Source organism: Ursus maritimus, unplaced genomic scaffold (genome assembly GCF_017311325.1).
Source record: "Ursus maritimus isolate PB19 unplaced genomic scaffold, ASM1731132v1 scaffold_2, whole genome shotgun sequence".
Classification (NCBI taxonomy): domain Eukaryota; kingdom Metazoa; phylum Chordata; class Mammalia; order Carnivora; family Ursidae; genus Ursus; species Ursus maritimus.
Genome location: NW_024424452.1, coordinates 15335985 through 15360753, shown reverse-complemented (window position 1 = coordinate 15360753; position 24769 = coordinate 15335985). Strand labels below are relative to the sequence as shown.

At 43.6% G+C, this 24769-nt stretch overlaps 1 protein-coding gene across 1 annotated transcript in view; it reads left to right on the top strand.

The window, feature by feature from the left end:
• The first annotated feature begins 21885 nt into the window (after positions 1-21885).
• Positions 21886-24769, top strand: part of TPST1 (tyrosylprotein sulfotransferase 1) — a 158158-nt gene continuing 155274 nt past the window's right edge. Inside the window, exon 1 of the mRNA XM_040635003.1 lies at positions 21886-22037. The gene's annotated coding sequence lies outside the window, so the exon portion shown is untranslated. The remainder of the gene's footprint in view (positions 22038-24769) is intronic.

The window sequence follows — 24769 nt, the reverse complement described above, 5'->3', positions numbered from 1 at the left end:
GAAAAACTGACACAATGCTACACACAGTTTCACTCAATAAATGCCCATTTGATCAAATAGCAACTCTCGGTTCACTGACAGAGCAAGGAAACTCAATCATCAGATTTAGGTCTATTTTAGGATGGATGGAATAATTGCCTAAAATGTTATGGATTTATTCCAGAAACATTTATTGAAAATATAGTATGTGTCACCCTACTTAAAGGAAAATTAATTCTCTACTCACAACACTTCTAACACCAGGTATGTGGGTTTTCCACAGCGAACAATTCCGCAATTCTCTGCAGACAACAATTGTGTGTCCTGCAATTCAAATCAAAGCTAAAACTACCTACCTAGAGTTAGTGCAGACCCCACAGATTAAGGGCTCAGTCCCCAAAGACTGCCTCCCATGTCAGATACCACTTGCAAGTCTGAGCCTCCTATGCTTCTGATCAACTGGCTGTAGATCAGGGGTTCCCACCAACCCTACTCAGGATCAATAATTTGCTAGAATGGCTCACAGAACTCAGGCAAATATTTTACTCATAAATGATATTATAAAGTGGACAAATTGAACAGCCAGATGAAGACACACATAGTGTGAGATCTGGAAGGGTCCCAAGCTTCTGCCCCTGTGAAGTTTGGCACATGCCACCCTTCTGGCACATGGACGTGGTCACCAATCCGTAAGCTCTCCAAACCCCTTTGTTTTGGGTTCTGTGAAGATTCTATTATATAAACATGATTGATTAAATCCTTGGCATTGGTGATTAATTCAATCTTCACTGCTGTCCCCTCCCCAGATGGTGGGGATGTGACCCTCTGATTACATGGTTGGTTCCTCTGGAAACCAACCCCCAATATGAAGTCACCTAGGGACTCATTAACATAAGGAGCTTATAATGAATAACAAAAGATGCTTCTCTCACCCTTATCATTCAGGAAATGACAAGGGTTTTAGGAGCTCTGTGCCAGGTTCCCTGGGATGAAGACCAAATATGCATTTCTTATTATATCACAATATTGTTGGTGAGTGAAGTAGTGATTATCAGCAGCTTGGTGTTTCAGCATCCCTATATTACATACTGCTGTGTTTTCATATGATGGATTTACACTCTTAAAAATACAATAGGCCATTGAAGTCATTTAGGTTGCAAACTAAATTCTTTGAGGAATTAAAAACAACTGTTCTTGGCATGCCTGGGGGGCTGAGTCAGTTAAGCATCTGCCTTCGGCTTGGTCATGATCCCAGGGTCCTGGAATCGAGCCCTGAGTGGGTCTCCCTGCTCAGCTCCCTGCTTCCTGCTTCTCCCTCTGCCCCTCCCCCTGCTTGTGCTCTCTCTCTCTCTCAGGCTCACTCTCTCAAATAAATAAATAAATAAATAAATAAATAAATAAATAAAATCTTAAAAAAATAAATAAAAACAACTGTTCTCATCTTATAAATTGAGTCTTTGTAAGAACAGAAATGCAGGTCTAGAAGTATTTCAAAGCCTATCTATTCTTTTTACCAATCCCCAAACCTCTCCCATCCATCTCAAAAGGCTTGTAGGTTAAAAAAAAATGTAAGTGTTGTAAAAATTCTGACTCTAGGAAACAAAAGTCCGCCTTAGAGGGACTCGAGTTCTTTCTTTGTGTCTTTGAGATGTAAATGTTCTACCTGGTCTTCTCGAGGGCCATGTCTTTGAAAAGCAAACGTTAGGGAGGTAGTTCTTATCAGAAGGAAAAAAAGGGAAAGGATATTTGGAAAGTTGGCAAATGAAAAATATTATCTTCTCCACAAATATTAGTAAATACTCTAAGCCATCTGAGCAGGTAACCTTGTTTCATCGGCCAGAAATACAATTTGGTGTTTTTTTGTAGGTTTTTATTTAAATTCCAGTCAGTTAACATACAGTGTAATATTAGTTTTAGGTGTACAATATAGTGATTCAACACTTCCATGACAATACCCAGTACTCATGACAGCAAGTGCACTCCTTAATCCCCATCACTTTTTTAACCCATCCCCCCTCCCACCTCCCTTCTGTTTGTTCTCTGTAGTCAAGAGTCTGTTACTTGGTGTGTGCATGAGTGAGGGGAGGGGCAGAGGGAGAGGGAGAGAATCCCAAGCAGGCTCCACACCCAGCGCAGAGCCCTAGGCAGGGCTCTATCTCAGGCCCCTGAGCCGAAATCAGGAGTTGGATGCTTAACCAACTGAGCCACCCAGGTGCCCCAATTTGTTTTGCTTCTTAAATTCCACATATGAGTAAAATCATGTGGTATTTGTCGTTTTCTCACTGATGTACTTCACTTAGCCTAATACTCTAGTTTCATCCATGTTGTGCAAATGCCAAGATTTCATTCTTTTTATGGCTGAATAATATTCCATTACACACACGCGCGCACACACGTCTTTTTTATCCATTCATCAGTTGGTGGACACTTGAGCTATTTCCATGATTTGCCTACTGTAGATAATGCTGCTATAAACATCGGGGTGCATGTAGCCCTTTGAATTAGTATTTTTGTATTCTTTGGGTAAATACCTAGTAGTGCAATTGCTGAATTGTAAGGCAGTTCTGTTTTTAAATATTTAAAATATTTTTATCTTTTTGAGAAAACTCCATAGTGTTTTCCAGAGTGGCTGCACCAGTTTGCATTCCCAACAACAGTGCAAGAATGTTCTTCTTTCTCCACACCCTTGCCAACACCTATTGCAGAAACATAATTTGGATTCATCTGTTCTTTTATAAGCGAGTGCGTTTTGCATTACCATACCCATTGCTTGACTGAAATTTTTAAAACAAAAGCTATAAGATCTCTGTGGATGTCTGTATGTTTCTGTATGTCTATGTATGTATGTTTATAGAAGCGTGATGTATTTCTACCTCCAGATGGTGTTGCTAAAAGTAATTTGTAAAGAGCTCTATTTACTTGGCTTAAAAACAAACAAGTACTATATAAATTAAGTATCCTCTGAGAAATATAAAAACCAACCCACATGTTTTTCAAGTTCATGTGATCTAGGATAAGTCTTTAATAAATAAAAACTGGTTTAAGTTTGTTGGTTTAAAATAAACATGTCCTTTGAGTTTTCAGCATTAAGTATAACACATTTGTTTCACCCAAGTTTACTAAAAGACAAATAAGCTCATGTTATCCCTCTTAAAGAATTTGTCAGCAAGAAAAGTAGCTTAGGATGATGGCTAACTTTGTCTAGTGTCTCATGAAGTCTCCATGGATAGTTTAAGCATAATTGTGGAAGCAAGTGATTTGGATAGATGTAAATGGGATAAGACTTTTTAAGTAAAATTTTCAGCAATAGGTATGTTTTATGGTATGTCTACTTAACCAGCTTCCCCAAATCTTTTTGGTAACTTGAAACTTTAGAGTTTTGCTAAGTTAATTTAAAGGATGGATAGTCACTGAATATCTAGAACATTTCTAATAAGATAAAATTATAAAACATTAATTACTAGACATAGGTTTACTTACTTTTGGCTACTTTTTACAGAGGAATTAAAGATGTTTTGGTCTATTGGTAAACATGTTTGTGCCACATCGGAAAATCTGCTCTAAACAAGCGTATGCTTCTAGAAATTATGAAATGTATTTATAAATTTGCCAGTAATGGACAATTGTTTAATTCCTGATTTTCACTAGGAATTAAGGTTTTGATGGGTTAAAAATTCTAATATGTTAATTGAAACTAACAGAAGTAATAAAGGAAACATCTCAATATAGGAAAATGGAATGTGTGTTTTCACTAAGGAAAGTATGAGAAATGGAGATGCATTTTTGTTGATGGAAAAGAAAGTAATTTTGTCCTAAAGTAAAGCTAATTGTTTCAGAATGGGAAAGAGAACAAAGGACAAACTAAATGGACATGGAAAGTTGTAGAAGTTTTGTAGAAAAGGGATCTTGGGAAAAGAATTTTATGTGTGGTCAAGCTGGCTAAGATTGAAATGGATTTAATTAAATTTTTAAAATTTAATTTTAATATCAAAAGTACACTGGTACAAAATTAGAATTTGGTATTCTCTCTGTTAAGAAGGCAACGTTTTTCTTAAATTTTGGTTTGCTCTTAATCTCTTAATAAGAAATTTAAACAAAAGTTTTGGGTTTTGTTTTGTTTTGTTTTGTTTTACCTTTTAAGCAATTTGCCTAGAAAGCAAAGATTTTATGTTTATCAGAATAATTTCCTGTGCTTCATGTTATCTTAATCAGCATGTCTTTAATACTTAAGTAAGCCTAATCTTCTCAATTATTGAAAGGGCAAAGTTTTGCTCAGAACTGTGTAACCTTCTGTATTTGCCTTTGAAATTTTTTGTCACTTTGGCTAAATACATAATTATTGTTTCATAATGCTCTGTGATCCTTTTTAGTAAAGTGCCCAAAGCTTTTTGATATTTTTAAATAACTTCCCCAAATCGAGTTCTAAATAGTCTTTTTTCAACCCCCACCTAACTTTGGGGTTTTCCAGTGGATCCCAGGAACATTTCAAAAGATTTGTTCTCTCTCCATATGAAAAGAGAGATATTAAACTAATTAGGCTTATTTTTATATTAAATTACATGGGAAGCATTTTCAAGTTAGAAGTAATGCTTCTGTTAATGTAAGTGTTCCAGAAATTGTATGAAATTTCTAGAACTCTTCTATGTCCTGGTGTAATTCTAGTTATCTTAAAACGTTGCATGTCACAGAAATAACCAAATTTTCTGATCAGTGGTAAACTCTCATCAGACCTTTAGCAACAGGTATTTTAAAGTCTTTTGTCATTTACAGACAATTCTTGTTTTATTCCAATGCTTTTGTAAAAGTAAGTCATGGAAAGGACTGTACAAAGAACAATTTGTAACACCATTGCCAAATTACAAGGTGTTGAACCGTGGGTGCATATTTCACAAATGAAGAAGGCTCCAACTGACATCTGGTCCTGTGCAAATGCTGGAGACCTCAAAATCAAATTGGCTAGGAAAAGAAATAGATGACATTGAGGTAGACTGCTTCTTTCCAAGACATCAGATCAAGAATATTTCTTTCCATTTCTCTTTTCCTATCTGACCATCCTTTTTCTAATTCTTACACCATGAAGGACCTATGATTCTTTTGTTCACCTTTTGCCTTTCTGTGGCCTGGAAAAGAAATATCATTGTTTACATATTTCAGGCATTGCAAAGGGAGGTAATCCAACTTCAAATGTCTGTTGGATTTGCCATGGTTCTGATGATTCTGTGGTTCTGCCTGTCACAGACTTCTCCCTGATTTCTGATGCCTCAGTTTCTCTACAACAAACTCAGCTTCCTCTCTTTCATATTAGGTTCCCTAACCCTGGGGACTATTTCCCTGTCTCTGGTTCATAACCCCAAACCTGAGAACCTTGCATCCAAGTTCTTTTTTTTTTTTTTTAATTTTTTTATTTAATTTTTTTTTAAGATTTTATTTATTTATTCGACAGAGGTAGAGGCAGCCAGCGAGAGAGGGAACACAAGCAGGGGGAGTGGGAGAGGAAGAAGCAGGCTCGCAGCAGAGGAGCCTGATGTGGGGCTCGATCCCATAACGCTGGGATCACGCCCTGAGCCGAAGGCAGACGCCCAACCGCTGTGCCACCCAGGCGCCCCTGCATCCAGGTTCTTACAAAGAAAGGGACACAAGGCAAAAGTAACCAAAATAAAACTGCTTGTGTGGTCTATAGATCCTTATATTTTACTGGCCTCCATGGCTGTCACCTTTCTTGTCCTGACCACAGACTCAGGAATTACCTAGAGGCATTCATGATTCAAAGTCACTTCCTTTGGCAGATCCTTATTTCCCCTGGTTAGGAGTTACTGCAAATAATTCTATGATCAAGAACCTCTCTCGAAGATATTGCAGAATTGCTGCTAAAGCTATAGCTGCCCAATAAAATTCCCTAGATTCTTTGGCCAAAGTTGTTTTTGATAATAGGATAGCCTTTGATTACCTTTTAGCCGAGCAAGATGTCTGAGCTAGGGCCAACACCAGTTGCTGCACCTGGATTAACACCTTTGGGGAAGTCAAAAGCTACATAAAATCATTGAATAATTTTTTTTTAAAAGATTTTATTTATTTATTTGACAGAGAGAGACAGCCAGCGAGAGAGGGAACACAAGCAGGGGGAGTGGGAGAGGAAGAAGCAGGCTCACAGGGAGGAGCCTGATGTGGGGCTCGATCCCAGAACGCCGGGATCACGCCCTGAGCCGAAGGCAGATGCCCAACCGCTGTGCCACCCAGGCGCCCCAAAATCATTGAATAATTGATGTAGCTTACAAAAGTGACACCTTCAACATCTTTCTTTGACTTCTTTGATTTTGATTTGGGCCTCGGGGACCATGGCTCTGAAGTGCACTTCAGAGACTGGGAATTATTCTGTTTATAATCATCACAATTGTCTCCTGGACATACTGTATTCTCTCAAAAACTTTAAATGCATGTTCACAGCTGGTAACCACCAAGCAAACGATCTCGCTAAGACTACTACATCAGAAAAGGAACAAAGAGAATGACTGACTTAAAGAATGTGAACCAGATGCTGTGACCAATGAGTACCACACAGAGAATAAGTAGCTCCAGAGTGGTGGCTGGGAATAGTGCTAATGCCTTAAATTTTTATCACTTCTCTCAGGCTGACAGTCCGATCAAAAGGGGGAGTTGGGAAAAACAAAACAACATGCCCCAAATGGAGTCACTTATTTTAAGCCGCACATCACCAAACCAAAACTTAACTAATTAACTTTACTAATTACAGTTTTGGTTCTTCCAGAAATGGAATATTAAATCAGCTAGTGAGAAATTACCGTCAATATTAGTGGGGTTATTTGCTCGAGAGTCCCCTGCCATCCTCTAAAGGAAGGTGACCTCGCCACAGCCAATCTGCTTTTTGCTAGTATAACTTGTTCCTGTTCCCTTCTGTCTATAAAAGTCTTTCATTTTGACTCTGTGTCTGTTGGCCAATTCATGAATCATTGTATAAAGCCATGAGATCTTTACAATTTCCTCAGTTGGATTTTGTTTGTTTTTTAAAAGATTTTATTTATTTGTCAGAGAGAAAGAGAAAGACAGACAGCACAAACAGGGGAGTGGCAGGCAGAGGGAGAAGCAGGCTCGCTGCTGAGCAAGGAGCCCGCTGTTGGACTCCATCCCAGGACCCTGGGTTCATGACCTGAGCTGAAGTCAGACACTTGACCAACTGAACCACTCAGGTGTCCCAGATTTTGTTTTTTAAACAACAGAAAAACATTTGGGTTTATCTTCTCATCTTCTCCCAAATAGTGGAGCGTCAGAAGGAGTTTCTCAGCAACTGGAAGTATTTGCACAAAAATTGTCTCATAACTCCAGACACTGTTTATATTTTTATAATATTTATTTATTTATTTATTTACTTATTTATTTATTTTTGAGTTTCTGTTTTAATTACCCAGCACTCATCACAAGTACACGCCTTAATCCACATCACCTCTTTCCCCCAACCCCCTCCCCTCTGGTAGCCATCAGTTTATTCTCTATAGTTGAGAGTCTATTTCTTGGTTTGCCTCTCTCTCTCTCTTTTTTTCCTTTGCTCATCTGTTTTGTTTCTTAAATTCCACATATGCGTGAAATCATATGGTATTTGTCTTTCTCTGACTTATTTCTCCTGGTGTAAGATTCTGAAGCTCCATCCATGTCATTGCAAATGGCAAGATTTCACTTTCTTATGGTTGAATAATATTCCATTGTGTGTATATACCACATCTTCTTTATCTGTTCATCAATTGATGGATGCATGGGCAGCTTCCATATCTTAGCTATTGTAAATAATGCTTTAAACAGAGGGGTGCGTGTATCCCTTTGAATTAGTGTTTTTGTATTCTTTGGCTAAGTTCCCAGCAGTGCGATTGCTGGATCATAAGGTAGTTCTATTTTTAACTTTTTGAGGAACCTCCATACTGTTTTCCAGAGTGACTGCACCAGTCTGCATTCCCACCAACAGTGTAAGAGGGTTCCCCTTTCTCTTCATCCTCACCAACACCTGTTGTTTTTGGTGTTGTTGATTTTAGCCGTTCTGACAGGTGTGAGGTGGTATCTCATTGTAGTTTTGATTTGCATCTCTGATGATAAGTGATGATGAGTATCTTTTCATGAGTATCTCTTCATGTGTCCGTTGGCCATCCGTATGTCTTCTTTGGAGAAAGGTCAGTCCATGTCTTTTACCCATTTTTTAATCGGATTATTTGGTTTTGGAGAATGAAGTTACATAAATTCTTTATAGATTTTGGATAGTAACCCTTTATTGAATATGTCATTTGCAAATTTCTTCTCCCAGCCTTTTAGTTTTATTGATTGTTTCCTTCACTTTGCAGAAGATTTTCATTTTGATCCAGTTCCCATCGTTTATTTTTGCTTTTGTTTCCCTTGCCTCAGGAGACATATCTAGAGAAATGTTGCTATGGCTGATATCAGAGAAATTATTGCCTGGGCTCTTTTGTAGGATTTTTATGGTTTCAACTCTTACATTACGGTCTATAATCCGTTTTGAATTTGTTTTTGTGTATAGTATAAGAAAGTGGTCCAGTTTTGTTCTTTTTCATGTTGCTGTCCAGTTTTCCCAGCACCATTTGTTGAAGAGACATTCTTTTTCCCATCACATATTCTTTGGTGCTTTGTGGAAGATTAATTGACCATAAAATTGTGGGTTTATTTCTGGGTTTTCTATTCTGTTCTATTGATCTGCGTGTCTATTTTTGTGCTAGTACCATACTCCTTTGATCACTACAGCTTTGTAATATAAGTTGAAGTCCGGAATTGTGATGCCTCCAGCTGTTTTTCTTTTTCAAGGTTGCTTTGGCTATTCTGGGTCTTTTGTGGTTTCATGCAAATTTTAGGATTGTTTGTTCTAGTTCTGTGAAAAATGCTGGTGGTATTTTGGTAGGGATTGCATTAAATGCGTAGATTACTTTGGTAGTATCACCATTTTAACAATATTTGTTCTTCCAACCCATGTGCATGGAATGTCTTTCCATTTCTTTGCAGACACTCTTTATATGTTAAAATTGCTTTGATTTAGAAAATCAAACAATGTTATTTCATGATCAGTGTTTTATGATGAAGCTTCTGTTTTGACTGTTGTGCCAAGTTGATTATTTTTAAATGATACTTCGTTTTCATCAAATGAATTTGTTAACAAGTTATAGTAGAATTATAATCTATAATTCATGTTGATCTTTTGCTTGATGTTTTATGATAGTATAAACTTTTGTATTCTGACATTTATTTCAATATGTAGTTTAATTTAAAAAAAAAGATATTTGAATTCCTAACAGTTTATAGAATCTTGGTGTATTAGAGCTTAGCCTATATTTTTTCCCCCTTTTAAAAAATATTTTATTTTATTTTATTTTATTTTATTTTATTTTATTTTTTTAAATGTTTTATTTCATAAGGGCCTGGCTTATGCGATTGTGAGGGCTGGCAAGGCAAATCCAAAGTCCACTGCAGGGCAGGCAGTGGCAGGGAAGGGCACAAGCAGGCTGGACTTGCACTGACAGAGGTGGAAGCTTGTTCCCAGGCACTCAGGAAGGAAGATCCAGAGGGAATCGACAACAATTGCACGAATAATGGGGAGAAACTGTGTGTACACTACCCCGTGGCTGCTGCCTTCCTTCCATCCTCTGACTTCATGCAAGAATACTGCTTGTAGCCCACAGTAGTTAGAATCACTAAAAAGGGAATTCTGGGGCCGGTATTTCAGCCTTGCCAAGTACCCACATGACATACTCATCACACTTGTGTGGGTACCAGCACTGGTAGACAATGCCATGATAAGGTCTTCATCGTCTCACCTAATCCTGTACATCATTGCCAATTTCTGACCCTCAGCTTCCGGCATGTGCCCCCTGCGGGCAGTCTCCCTTCCCGCCATCGGGCCTGGTGCTTTTTGTCCTCCCAAAGCCGGTATCGGCCTGTGCTCTGGGCTTTGCTGGGTATTTAAGGCCCATTTGCTCAGATTCCTCTGTTGCACACCCCAGAACTGCAGCTTCTCCACAGCAAGGCAAAGATCTGCTCTTTCGGAGACGGGATTCACCCCTGCTCACAAATGTGTCAGCCACTTTGGCGGTGACTTGATTTACGTCCAGGCCTTCACGTTCCCTTGCCGCCTCTGGCCTCGAATTGCAGAACTGAGCCCTCTGGAAGCCCTGGGAAAGTAAAAGCCTTGTGTATTCTGCATTTGTATTTTCATGCACACTGTGTGCATGTAAATATTTTACCAGAGTGTAAACAAGGCATGGGCTTGCTGCCTTATTCACTGCTGTGTTGCCTGTGCTCCACAGGGCCTGGCATGCAGTGGGCACTCAATAAATAGGTACCAGAAGAGCAGTATAGATGCACATTTCTGTACAAGCATGTGTGTGCAATGTGTAAGTCTCTGTGTGTTGATGTGTGTGTGTGTGTGTGTGTGTGTGTGTATTCTTGTGTGTGAAGAAAAATATTTAGGTAGGCCCAAAAGAGCTATTAGGGACTATTTTATTTTATGTTTAAAGATTTTATTTATTTGTTTATTTGAGAGCAAGTGACAGAGAGAGAACAAGGGAGGGAGGAGGAAGAGGGACAAGCAGACTCCAGGCCCAGCACTGGGGCCCCAAGCAGGCCTGATCCCATGACCTTGACCTCAAGACCAGGACCTGAGCCGAAACCAAGAGCAGGACACTCAACCAACCAAGCCACCCAGGCACCCCTACGGAGTATCTTAATGAATTCTAGCTATGAGTGTAGAATTCATTCAGAGAAGCATTCGGAAAATTACCATTTGTGCAGAATGGAAGAAAGTACATAGATACGTAGTGGGTTGAATGGTGGCCCACCAAAAGATTTGTGCTAACCCCCAAAACCTGTGAGGGTCACTTTATTTGGAAAAGCGTCTTTGTAGATGTAGTCGAGTTAAGGATCTCCTATGAGATCGTTCTGGATTATCCGGGCGTCTGCAGGATCCTGCCTGAAATCCAATGAGAAGTTTTCTGTGAGAGAAGAGAGGGCAATGTGACCACATTGGAAGATACAGAAATTGGAAGATACAGCTAAGAAGGTCACAGAAAGCCTGTAGCTACCAGAAGCTGGAAAGGGTGAGGACGGATTCGCCCCAGAGAACCTGCAGGTCCTGCTGTCAGCTTGATTTCAGACTTCTGAGCTCCAGAACTGTGAGAGAGTAAATTTGTGCTGTGTGAAGCCACTCGGTTTGTGGTAACGTGTTACGGCAGCCGCAGGAAATGACTACACCTTGTGTTGGGCATAGAAGAACCTGTGGCCAGTTGGTCCAGGGCTGTGTGTGTCCTGTGGCCGTGCACCCCCACATTCCACCTTGGCTGCCAGCCCCGGTGTGTACAACAGCACAGCAAATATTTGCGAGGAGGAGAGCAAACCGGCGGTGGATCTATGAGGGAGCCTGGCTGCGAGGGCCAGGCAGGGCCCAGAGATCTGGGAGCCTTCAGATTCACTGGGTCCCTGGAAATTTCCTGGAAATAATGCTTCTGGGGCATTTGGAAACCCTTGGGGATTACCAGGGGCCACCAGGAAAGAGGGAGGGAAAGGATGGCTTTTCTGCTTCCTGCAAACCTGGTCCTTTTCCAGAGGGTGGTTCGAGTGAAGGGCCGGCACAAGGGGGCTGAAGGGCACTGAAGGGGCGCGGGGAGCCTGCTCTCCTACTTCAGCGAGCTGCGGCTCAGCTCCCAGCGTGGCGTTCAGACCGCCTTCACGGCTCTCTGCTTCGTTTCCTGTCCTCGTTGCTTTTCCTTCTCTGTCCACCCTGGCCCTGTGATCTCCAGCGCCTCAGCCCCTGGGTGGCAGCCAGCTCCACTTTCCTTGAATGACTGGCGAAAACAGCAGGGCCAGGCAGGAATCATCATCAGACAGGGACGGGCTATTTCCACAGTCCCTGAAATACTGAGTAATTTCAACAGTTACATGGGAGTCACAACGGGAAAAATGGAAGTTTCACAGGGGAGAATCCTAGCTTCACTAGACGTTAGCATCGCCAATAATGAGTCAAATTGATCTCGTGCGCTTCCTACTATGATGGTACCCCCCTTTTGGGGTGTTCCTGCCCCCTCAAACAGCAGACAAACTCAAGTTGAAGACTATTTTATAAATATAAATGTAGCATGCCTCAAAAGACAGAGGAAGAGTGAGGAAAGAGGCAAAAGTGACATAACCAAATGCAACACACAGATTAGAAGGAAAAACTAGCTTAAATGAAGCCCGGGCACAAGGGAGCAGGAGCGCTGGCTCTGGGGCCCCAAACAGCCTGGGTTGGGCCTCTCCCGGCTGACAGAATCTAAAGACAGGGAGACAGTGGCAGTGAAACAAGAAAGGGATTTATTTCAGAAAGGCCGACACCAGGAAGACAGCAGACTAACATCTCAAGACCGTCTCCAAAGTGCGGAAAATACTTCTAGGTTTCTACAAGGAAAATGTGGGACAAAGGTCAGCGGGCACCTGCAGGTGGGCAGTAAGGGTCAGGTCTATCATTGTCTTGGGGTCAATCACAGGGGGGTCTTGCTGGCTCAGGGCAGTCATTGCTTGAGCGGTAATTTTGGTTCCCATCAGGGGATGCTTTGCCTGCAGGCTCTTTTGCCTGTGTTCAGAGATAAGCTGGAAAGACTTGAATCAATTAGAAAGTTTGAGGTCAAAATGGAGGTGGTGGAAATCCTCTTTCAAAAAGGATGTACTTGGGACAATTCAAAAATTTGAATATGGGCTGTATATTACATAAACTCAATACATTTCCTTCACTGGATCATTGTATAAGAGAATGTCCCTGTTTTTAGGAGATACCTATGGCATAAAAAGGAATGTAAGACAACATACGGGGGCGCCTGGGTGGCTCAGTGGGTTAAACGTCTGCCTTCAGCTCAGGTCATGATTCTAGGGTCCTGGGATCAAGCCCCACATCAGGCTCCCTGCTCAGCAGGGAGTCTGCTTCTCCCTCTTCCTCTCCCTCTGCCATTCCCCGCCCCCCGCCATCCCCAACTTGTGCTCTCTGGCTCTTTCTGTCTCTCTGTCAAATAAATGAAGAGTCTTTAAAAAAAAAAAAAGACACAATGTCTGTAATTTATTATCAAATGGCTCAAAAAACAGTAACAATGATAATTATATATAGACAGGTATCAAAGAAATGCAGGAAACGTTACCAATTGGTGCATCAACAGTCGGACGTTTGGTCAACAATATATTTAGTGGAGTTAATTGTACTATTTGCACCAATTTTTTCCATGTTTAAAATTTTTCAAAATAAAATTTAAAAAAAACCAATAGGGTTTTTGTCTGTGAATTACAGAGATGTAGAACAAAGTGACCTGATGATTCTTAAGGGAAACCCTGTCCTGTCATTCAATTTAATCCATCTCAACAAACCTTCCAAGGCCTCTCATGGGGCCAGAATAGTGTTGGGTGCTGCAGAGAATAAGGGTGAGGGAGGAGAACCAGACAAATACACAGAGAACAAGAATGCAAAATAGAGCAGGAAGTTTCTTAAGAAAATCGTAAGGCGGGGCACAAGTCACAAGAGTCGCAGAGATGAGACACTTCCCAGTGGAGGTGGCATTGGCAGTGTGTTCGGAGGCTGGCTGAATGTTCACAGCAGAGCTGTGCTGAGGTCAATGCAGGTGGAAGAATGTGTACGAGCAAAGCATCAGACGCAGAGACCTGGGCACAGTGAGTGGTGAGCAAGTCTTTGTTGTCTTGAGTGCTGCTGTTAAGTACTTGTGGGAAAGGCAGTTTAGTCGTCTACCCTCTTAGGCTCAGAGGCTGAGGCCTGAAGATTAAATTGGCAAACAACAGGTTAACAGGAGAAAAGGTTTACTATTGCCCAGGCACACAGGAGCCAACAAAGGAAGTAGTTGCTTCTTAAATGGTCGAAGCTAAAGGCTTATATTCTTTTTTCTTTTTTTTAGTTTCAAGTTTTTATTTAAATTTAAGTTAGTTAACATATAGTGTAATAGTAGTTTCAGGAGTAGAATTTAGTCATTCATCATTTACATACAATACCCAGTACTCAGCACAGCAAGTGGCCTCCTTAATGCCCATCCCCCATTTAACCAATCCCCCCACCCACCTTCCCTCCAGCAACCCTCAGTTTGTTCTCTATAATTAAGAGTCTTTTATGGTATGCCCCTCTCTCCTTTTTTAAAAAAATGTTTTTATCTTTCCCCTATGTTCATCTGTTTTTTTTTCTTAACTTCCACATAAGTGAAATCATATGGTATTTGTCTTTCTCTAACTTATTTCACTTAGCATAATAAACTCTAGTTCCATCCACGTCATTGCAGATGGCAAGATTTCATTCTTTTTGATGGTGGAGTAATATTCCAGTGTGTGTGTGTGTGGGTGTACACACCACATCTTCTTTATCCATTCGTCTGTAGATGAACATCTGGGCTCTTTCCATATTGTTGATATGTTGCTATAAACTTGGGGTGCATATAATCCCTTTGAATCAGTATTTTTGTATCCTTGGGTAAATACCTAGTGGTGTAATTGCTGGGTCATAGGGTAGCTCTATTTGTAGCTTTCTGAGGACCTTCCATACTGTTTTCCACAGTGGCTGCACCAGTTTGCATTCTCACCAACAGTGTAGAGGGTTCCCCTTTCTCCGCAACCTCGCCAACGTCTGTTGTTTCTTGTGTTGTTAATTTTAGCTGTTCTGACTGGTGTGAGGGGGTATCTCATCATGATTTTGGCTTGGATTTCCCCACTGATGAGTGATGTTGAGCGTCCTCTCACATGTCTGTTGGCCATCTCTATGTCTTCTTTGGAAAAATGTCTATTCGTATCTTCTGCCCAATTCTTCACGGGGATTATTTGTTTTTTGGGTGTTGAGTTTGATTAGTTCTTTATAGATTTTGGACACTAACCCTTTATCAGGTATGTCATTTGCAAATATCTTCTCCCATTCCGTAGGTTGAAAGGCTTGCATTCTTATTTTCTTTTGTTGTGGTGGTGGTTTTGTTTGGTGTTTTTTACAAGCCGTTGTGATGAGGGCTGACTTGCAATAGATCACCGAGAGGGAGCTGCTCTGCTACATAGGAAACCCCGACCCAGAAGCAGGTCGTCTATGAATGCTTTAGCACCAGCTTCCCCACCAATGTGCATTGCCCTGCGTGATGGGTGAGGGGGCAGCCCCTGAAAGGCTTATATTCTTGTTTTTTTCAATTTAATTTAATTTATTTGAGAGAGAGAGAGAAAGAGAGAGAGAGCATGAGCAGGGGGAGGGGCAGAGGGCAAAGCAGATTCCCCGCTGAGCGGGGAGCCCCATGTGGGGCTTGATCCCCCACTCCGGGATCATGACCTGAGCCAAGGCAGACGCTTCACCAATTGAGCCACCCAGGCACCCCAAATGGTTTATATTCTTAACTTGCTCGGGGAAAGGGGTAGGATTTGGGTTTCTAGGGACAGCAAAGTATATAAGTTAAATTTCCGTGGGAGACCAATGGAAGATAGGGGTGACTGAGTAAGGTTATGCAGATTCAACTGATGGTGAGGCCATGAGTTCTCTCCAAGTTGTTCTCTTCCTGGCAAGAAGGGGGAGCATCTTTACAGGTAGAAATTTCCTTTGCAAAAGGGAGACTTATTATTTTTTTTAATAATTTTTTATTATGTTAGTCACCATACAGCACATCATTAGTTTTTGACGTAGTGTTCCATGAGTCACTGTTCGCGTATAACACCCAGCACTCCATGCAATACGTGCCCTCCTTAATACCCGTCACCAGTCTATCCCAATCCCCCACCCCCCTCCCCTCTGAAGCCCTCAGTTTCCCAGAGTCCATAGTCTCTCATGTTTCATTCCCCCTTCTGTTTCCCCCCCCAAAAGGGAGACTTATGCCCTGTTTCCTGCAGAAAGGCAGGACAAAGAACTTGTGTTTTCTGTTTCTTTTCTTTTTTTTTCCTCGTGTTTTATGTTTCTTAATTGCCTTCAACTCAAAATAATCCTTAAGATTCTGAGGTGGCGTTTCCTGATCTCCTTCACATGTAATTGAATGTCAGGCTGTACACTAAAATATAAGCCCAATAAAGACAGCAGGGACCGATTTGTTCATTGCTGTGTCCTCAGTACCTAGTGCCGGGTGGAAGACAACAGTCAATGTGCTCGAATCCCCCAGATCGTGCAGGGAGTAGCATATTCTTTCAAGAAGCTGATTGCCCGGGGAAGGGACCGAGGAGGGTGGCTACAAGCTGGTAGTCTCTGCTGCCTCTTTAACCAGGGAGGGAAAACCAAAGCCACAGGTGAAAATGGCCCTCCTGAGTTGGGTCACAGGGGGCCTGAGCAAGCCCTGTCCGGGAGGCAGGGTGCAGGGCAAGCCATTAGCATCTGTGGGCACAGGCTGTTCCCTGGAGCGCCTCCCACCGGGGCCCCTCCCTTCCCTGGAGCTTCTTGCCTTTGAAAGTCAGAGACTTGCCTAAGAGTAGAGTCAGACCCCTGTAGCTAGTCTAACATACACCCCGAAGCACTCAGCTTCTCTCGTGTAACCTAAGACCCTCACCCTGGACCTCTGACTCAGTGCTCTTCAAACCTGCTAGGGGAGCAGAATTTAGCGGGAACTTTTTGAAAAATGAAGTGTAACAAACATACAGAAAAGTGCACACTTGATAGGGTTTGATGAGTTTTCACGGAGTGAACAAACCAGGTAATTTCCAGGTCAGGAAACAGAATATCACCAACTAGCCTCTCTCTAGTCCCCCTGGTGCCACCTCCCAGTCACTACTCCAGTCGCTGTCCCCCTGCCCCGTGGTCGGGGTGACCCTTCTCCCAGACCTTCTGCTTCATATAATCCATGGGAGGCTTGGTGTCTCGTTTATATGCACAGGTGGTTGATACGCAGAGCTAGGTTTGAAAACCACTCCTGGAAGTCCCATAATCATTTTTGTTGCAAGTGGTGCTGGAGGGTCCTTCGCTCCCAGTCTTGGGCTCAGCACCGGTAGCTGTCTGGCTGGGTTGACCCACGGAGCAGCGGGCATTTCCTGCATCTAGGGTTCTGCAGAGCATGTGGGTGGGAGCTCCTGGGCTCAGGAAGCCCGACTCGTTGGTTCCAGCCTGGGCATGTGGCCCTCGCTCCCTGGCGGGAGTTCCATGAAGAAGTATTTTTGGAAGGTGCAGGAATTCTGTAGCCATTTGGAAAATGCCTGCTCATAGGCTAGGCTGGATTTTCATTTTAAAATGATGATGTGGCTGAGGGGCCTGACCTGGCCAGTTTTCCTGGATTTAGGGGTGGGGAAAGTGTGGAGGCTGCCCTTTTCTTTCCCTTTTCTTTAAATTGTATCAGCATTTCCCTTCTGTCTCAAATCCCTCTATCCCACAAGCTTCAAGAGCATTGTGAGGTGTCGCCTGCCGCTCATTGGCCCTTTGATGCTATTTGCAGGTAAGCGTTTCATTTTGTCCTAAGTCAGCCAGGATTTGAGGGTCACTTTAGGTTGGGTGAAAGTTTAATTTAACCCTCATTTCCCCAACAAGGATCTGTGCCTCTGGAGCCCTTGCCCTGTCTCTCTGCCCTCCCAGGCAGGACCCCGAGTGCCTTTCGATTCTCTTCCCCGTGTTCCTCTCTGCTTTGCCTTGGTGGCCTTTACTGACAGCTGCAGCTTTTTCCATTTCCATCTCTATTCATTCACTCATCCATTCATTTAACGCGCGCTAGGCCCTGTGCTGGGGGCAGGGTGGAGGGTTGGGCAGACACAACCACCTTTTGTCATCACCATTTCTGCCCTTACCCTTGAGACCTGCTTTTGTCCCCACTTCTCCACTTCCCACACTTCTCCTACAGCCACGAGTGTGCTCTCTGAAAGATCTCTGCTCCTTGACTTACACTGCGAAGATAGCCTGTCTTCTCCATTTTCTGTTTCCAAGCCCCTTGCTCCTGACTCTCATTTCCAGCTCCCTTGGTCTGGGACAGAGAATAAAAAAGTAGGACCTGGCATGAGTCTCTTCCCCATTTCTGAGGGCCTCTTCCCACTTCCACCTCTAACCTCTGCCACCATCCTCGGTCCACGCTGGATTCTGGAATGGCAATGCCACGAAAGGAGATCTGCACCAAAAACCAAATCAAAGCCAACACACCCCCAAAGTAAAAGGGTGGAGGGCTGTGCTGCTGCTTTAGTTCTCCTCCAAGCCTGAACATACCTAGGGGTGTTGACCAGACTTTCCTTCCAGGAGGTGAGATACCGTGGTACGGAGTCCTCACTCACCCTGGGCCAGGTCTTTCTGGAAGATGAATCCCGAGGCGGGAGCTGTGCGAGGCTAGCCTTAGGGGGCAGTGGCTTCCAGGCTGTCCCTGGGGTGTCAGCGACCACTTGTCCACTTCCTCTCTTTTCTTGGGCCTGTGGGGGCTGCCTAGGCTGTTTGGAAGAAACAGGCTCTGGGTCCTTTGAATTGCCTCTTGATTGCTCAGGGGATGACGGTGTCTGGGCCCTGAGGTGAGGTTATCTGAGTCTGAGCTTAATACCTGGAAGAGGTAAGGCTGGGGAGGGAAGATTCGTACAGCATGTTTACAGAATGTACCCTGAATATGTGGCTTATTAAATTACACAAAGCCACGTACATGTCATGTGAACCAGAGGTTCATATAGGCTTGAATGGTGAGTTTTGCAGAAGAGAGGGTTTTTGTTTTTTTTTTTTAATTCTGAATTCGTTTTAATAGGTAAGCCAAGTACATGACACAAACTTCTGAAAAGTGCCCAAGTATATAGATATAGTGAAAAATAAGTCTCTTTCCTACTCCTGTCCCCAAGCTCCTCAGTTTTCCATCCAGAAACAACCGCTGCTGTAGTTTACTGTGTGTCCTTCCAGAGATCATTTCTGAAAATCACAAGCATGTGTGTGTGTGGGTGGGTGGGTGTGTGTTCTTAAAAAAAATGCAAATGGGCATATTATATATACTGTTTTTAACTTTGTTCTTTTCTCTTAAGAGGATATTTTGGAGTCTTTTTTCTTAACATACACTGTATGGGTTGGGGGTAGATTTAGAAAGCAGCAAAAACTTTTCCCCAATGACTGAGCTTTGCTTCACTTCAAGAAGCTCCTTGCTTCTGCCTTTTACAGTGTGGACCCTGGGCCACCTAAAGCTGTCCTGCTCTGGGAGACATCCTGCCATGTGACAGGTGGGGAGCCCACCTCCCTGCCAGATTCCACCGAAGCAATTTGTGTCCTCTAGTCTTCCTGGATCCCCCACATCTGGGATTTGTTCTCATAGTTTCCTAGGTGAGATACAACCACCAGCCCCTCACCTGGCTACTCAGTTGTTGTTGTTGTTGTTGTTGTTATTGTTATTGTTCAGGTCATGTAGTTGGGTAAAGTATTTTGGGGGTAATAAGAAGGGCTGATCAGTTGCAATTAGGTTTTTGTGGAGGTGAGGGGCTTGCAGTGGCTTCGGGTCACCGTGGGAACTTTTCCTGTAGAGGTCTGGAATACAGGAAGTGTAACCCTTAATGTTCAAAGACTGGTTAAATGACTTCGGGGGCAGGCCTCAGGTCTTTCTCTAGTCACTTTGTAGAGCTATCTCCTTTCTTCCCTTTCTCTTGCTCGAGGCCTGCTGATCTTGTTCATTTTCTTTTGCTGAGCTTTATAATCCTAGTGGTCCATTTCTTCTGCCCCAAAGCAGCTTGGGTCAAATCAGATCATCTTCTTCATTTGATTTAGATTTTAGAAAAATATCATGGTGGGTATTTGTTTCAATTTCCTCAGATCGAATTGCTTACAAGATTTTGCTAACTGAGTAAAGAAAAAACAAAGTTAGATATACGGATCCCTTGTTCTTAGAGAGGCACCAGAGCCAGGGGCTTTCAGAGGTTTGTTACCTCTTTTTATTTTTTGAAAAAGTAACAGCTTTGGGGCACCTGGCTGGCTCAGTCAGGAGAGCATGTGACTCTGGATCTCGGGGTTGTGAGTTCGAGCCCCATGCTGGGTGTAGAGATTACTTAAAAACAAAATCTTTTAAATAAAACAGCTTTATTGAGTTATAATTCATATGCCATACAATTCCCCTATTTAAAGTACACAATCCAATGGTTTTTAATATATGCACAAAATTGTGTAACCATCACACAATCAATTTTAGGACATTTTCATCAATCACCCCTAAAGGAAACCCCATACCCATTAGCAGTCACTTCGCATTTTCCCCAATCCCCTCAGCTCAAGGCATTTACTAATCTACTTGCTATCTCTATAGATTTGCCTATTTTGAACATTTTATATAAGTGGACTTATACAACAATGGGTCTTTGTGACTATTTTCTTTCATTTAGTGAAATATTTTCAATATTACAATTCACACTGTAGCATGTATCAGAACTTCATTCCTTTTTTATGGCTAATATTTCATCCTATGGGTATACCAAATTTTGTTTATTAATCAGTTGGTAGACGTCTGGGTTGTTTTCACTTAAATGGCTATTATGAATAATGTTGCTGTGAGTATTCAGGTACAAGTTTTTGTGTGGACCTCACTTGAACACTACAGCAACTCTCTAAGATTCATATTTTATAGATCTCATTCCGTAGATAAAAAAAGCACTCCAATGTGGTTGACAGGAATTTTGTATATCTTTATTATATTAGATTCCTGAGCCCATGCTTATTGCAGTCTGTGTTCTGTCCATCAAGAAGAGGTAAAGCAACCAAAGCATTTATTTGGAGGAGACATGGAGCCCCCTGAAATTCAAAATTGTGCCCTGAGTTTCAAGGATGCAGAAGATCAGGCTTAAAAAGGCAAAAACCACAAGGTTACATAATTTGTTCTAAAATAATTATGATTGCTGCTAGCTGAGTTTAAACTTACTAATACATGACTGACTATTTAGCTGTTGGGTGTTAACATTTTCTATTTCACTGCAAAGTAGAAGGTTAAGTGGAAGAGATGGTGGAGTTGAAACTAACAAGCTGCAATTGACAGAAGTCCAACGTTCAATTGACAAATGTCAAAAGTTTGAGGAGTTACCACAACTGAACTAGGCCCTACTTCCTCAATGTGCTCTCAACTCTAGAGAGACTCTGCGGCAATGCTTACTTCATTTCGAACCTTCTTTCACAGTTCACAGAACTGATAATTGCTTTGACAGAACCTGGTGTGGGTATGTCAGTAAGACGGATTCATAGACATCAACTGTTGATTTTCAGTTGGGAAATCTCAGCCCTCTCCCCCAACGTGTCTCTTCCCTTCGCTTTTTCTCCAATCCCAGTTTTCACTTCTTTCTCTCAAGTATCATTTCCCCGCCCCTGTGTTTGGGACAGAGTCTCCTATCACTCACTCACTCGCTCACACTTTGGTGTGGAACGCAACATTGTGTGAATTTGCTATCCGTTCTTGAGTTCTCTCCCATCAGATGAAAGCTCCTCCGCCAGCTGGGGCCAGAGAGGTGGTATTCGAAGCAGCGGACCTGCAGGAGGAGGACTTCTCGGAAAAGCTCCTTTTCTTGTAGCGTGTATGGGTTTCACGGATGAAGGCTGCCCACGTGGGGGTCGGGGCGGCGTGGACCGCACCCCCAGCCCGGCTCCCCGCCGCCCTGTCCAGCTAGGTCAAACGCGCTGTCGCTAGGGCAACGATCAGTCCAGGCAGGTGGCGGCTCCGGAGCCCTCGCGGGGAGCGCTCACACGCAGGGACGCCGGGACGCCGGGACGCCCGCCCGGCCGCGACGTCAGACCCATCCCGCCCCTTAACGCCTGCTGGACCCGGCACGATTGCGAATACCGCCTCCTGCGGGCGGTAGCTCGCGAAAGCCACCAATCAGAGGAGTCGACACATCGCCCGGGCCGGGCGCGCAGCAACCAATCGTTGCACATGTGTGATCCCGGGCCCGCCCGCGAGGCTGGCGGCCGGCGTTGAGGCGGCGACGGCGGGAGTCGCTGCTGAGGCGGCCGCGGGCGCGGGTCGCGTCGGCGCTGCTCCGCGGGGCCGGCCCGGGCTGGCTGCAGCTGGCGCCTGGCGGTGAGGGCGGGCTCCCGGGGCGGGCGGAATGGCCCCCGCCTAGGGCAGTGGGAGAAGCGGCTGAGCGCAGGATGCTGGGGAGGCGGCGCGGCGGCTCCTCACTCATCCCAGGTAAGGGGGACGCCGCACTCGCTGTGGCTCGGCTCGGAGCGCCGCCCCGGCCCCGCCGTCTTCCAGTCGCCGCCCACCTGGCTCCGGGCCCCGGCCGGCTCTGTTCTGGCATCCTTTGGCCCCGCGTCACCTCCTGCCCGCACATCTCCCCATCTGCCCCGGGGCAGTTGTCCAGCCCCGCCCCCCGAGCGCGGCGCCCCTCGCCCTGGCCGGCCGCCTGCTGCACCCACACCCGCTCCCCTTCCCCCAGCGCCTGCGTTTCCCGGTCTCCGCTTCGCTGTCGCCCTGCTAGCCCCCGCCGAGGTCGGCTCCCCGCCCCTTACCCTCTCCTCTCCGCCCGCTCCCCTCTCCTCTCCGTCCCCTCCCCTTTCGCGGCGCTGGCACCGGTTCCCAGCCTCTGCAGTCCTTCGGGGCGCCTTCCGGGGATGAGACCCCCGCCCCAGCCATCCCGTCGGGATCAGATCAGACTTTTGCCCTCATTTGTACCTGGGCTTCTCTTCTGCAGAATCACCCTCATCCCTGCCCTTGAATGCCATATCCTCGGTACCTTTTAGGCGCCCGCCAACCGTCCATGTCCCTTGGGTTTTGCCCTTTTGACCCCGGATGCCTTCCTCGCCCAACTCGCCTCTTCTCCCCTCACTTTCATCAGCCACTTCTTTTCCTTTACACTTAAACGTTCAGACACTCTCATACTCTCCTGAATGCCAGATCTATAGTTTTAACATCATAATTCGTCTTTCAGTGAGTTGCACGGATAACATGTAAAGCGCCTTGCCCAGAACCTGGCACACAGTAGGCCTGCCACACAGTGGATGCTATGAGTGTTAGCCTCTTCCTCCTTCCAGGTCTTTGTACTCACCAGATGGTGGTGAGTACAACTTCTTAGTCCAGTATCAGAGGGATTCGATCCACTCTTGGAAGAGTGGTATGGGAGATGGCAGGACAAATTATTGAACTCCCAAGTGTGAGAAAGAGATTAAATTGTCAGTTATTTACTCACCGCATTTATTCAGAAAAAAAGTGAATTTTGCTGTTTTTGTGTCAAGTGTTGTTTCATATTAATTGGCTTTGTAAAGGATTCTTAGGGAGCTTCACAATGTAATTATTCCCTTATCACACCCCCCCAGCCCTTCAAACTACAGTGTTTATCTCCTAGCCAGAATAACATTGTATGTAAGAAGTATTTTACTTGTTTATCTCCCAGCTGGATAGTCCAAATCTGCAGTGAATTTTCATCCTTTAAGAGCCTGGGGGAATGGGGTTTAGAATTCTTGGAATCAGCTGCTGGAGGAATCAAAAATCTTAGGAGTGAAAGTTCTAACAAGTTCTGTAAGAGTGAAAGAGTAATTATCTCTCCCTTTCCCCAACTCTCTTTCTGGCAATCAGAGGAAGTAGCTACATTTTTTAAAGAAGTGAAATAAATTTGACTTTTCAAAATTATAAAAGCGGTGTTACTGGCTTCAACCCATTCTTGCCACATTAGCTTTATTGGTCTACAAGCCAGGATGAATCAAACAGTTGCTTTTTCTTCTAGGATCTCCAGAGCAGACGAGAAAATCTTGTAAGTGAGCTGCTGGTGCTATTCTAGACTTCTGATTCTAACTTTACTCATGCTGGCGCTGGAGATCCTTTGATTTACCCCTAGGATATTCTTATGTACTAAAACCTGAATGGCTTTTTATAGATTTTTACCATTCTCCTCTCTTTGTCCTACTCTTGATGTTTCTTCATTGCTTATTTCACAATAAGCAGAAAATTCACAGAAGAAATTCGTGGGCTTTAGCCCTGAACTAGTAAGGGTCTATCATTTTTCTGTGTGCCTGTGCCTGTCTGATTTCTGATCTCCTTTCCTTTTATCAGAAGAAAAAGGATCCTCCTCTCTAAGGCTAACATCTTTGATCTCCTCTATATTCTCAGTTTTTTTCTCATCTTGCATACGTGGTCAGATTTACACCTTCCAAAACAAAAACAAAAACCTTCTCGGTGCTTCCCTCTTTTTTATTTTCTCAGATTAATGTGGTCTTCCTTAGAGTTTCAGTTTTTGTTCTTTTCTGTTCTCTAATTTCCTTGTGTGATTACACTTTCTATCATGGCTTCGGATAGTACCTGTATATTTATGGTTTTCAAAGATGTGTATTCAGTCCCCATTTTTCTTGAGTTTCAAGTATTATTTTCATCTGTCTTTTGAATAACTAAACTTGGATACTGAGTACTCCAAACTTGGTTATCTTTTTTTTCTCCCTTCCCTCTACTCACATAGCCCCCTCAAGCACATATAAGCACTCCTTGTCCTATTTTAGGCTTTCACCCTGGAAACTTTAGAATTCTCTTCTCTCCTCACAGTAAGTCTGTCATTGCTCATATTGTTTCTACCTGAAATCTTTTTCTTTCTCTCCTCACTGCCAGAAGATTGGTTGAGGCCTAGGTTATGTTTTTCTCGAACAGAGATGGTCATTTCCAACCCAAGCACTGCTTCATTCATTCATTCATTCATTCACCCAGGCACTACTTTAAAACCACCTGGGAGCTTTTAAAGGTTAGAGAAGAGGGGATGAAGGCTTCCACAGAGATTCTGATTCAGTTGGTTTGGTGTGGGGCCAGAACTTGTCATTTAAAAAATGCACCTGGGTGGCTCAGTTGGTGAAGTGTCTGCCTTTAGCTGAGGTCATGATCTCCCGGTCCTGGGATCGAGCCCCATGTTGGGCTCCCTGCTCAGTGGGAAGTCTTCTCTT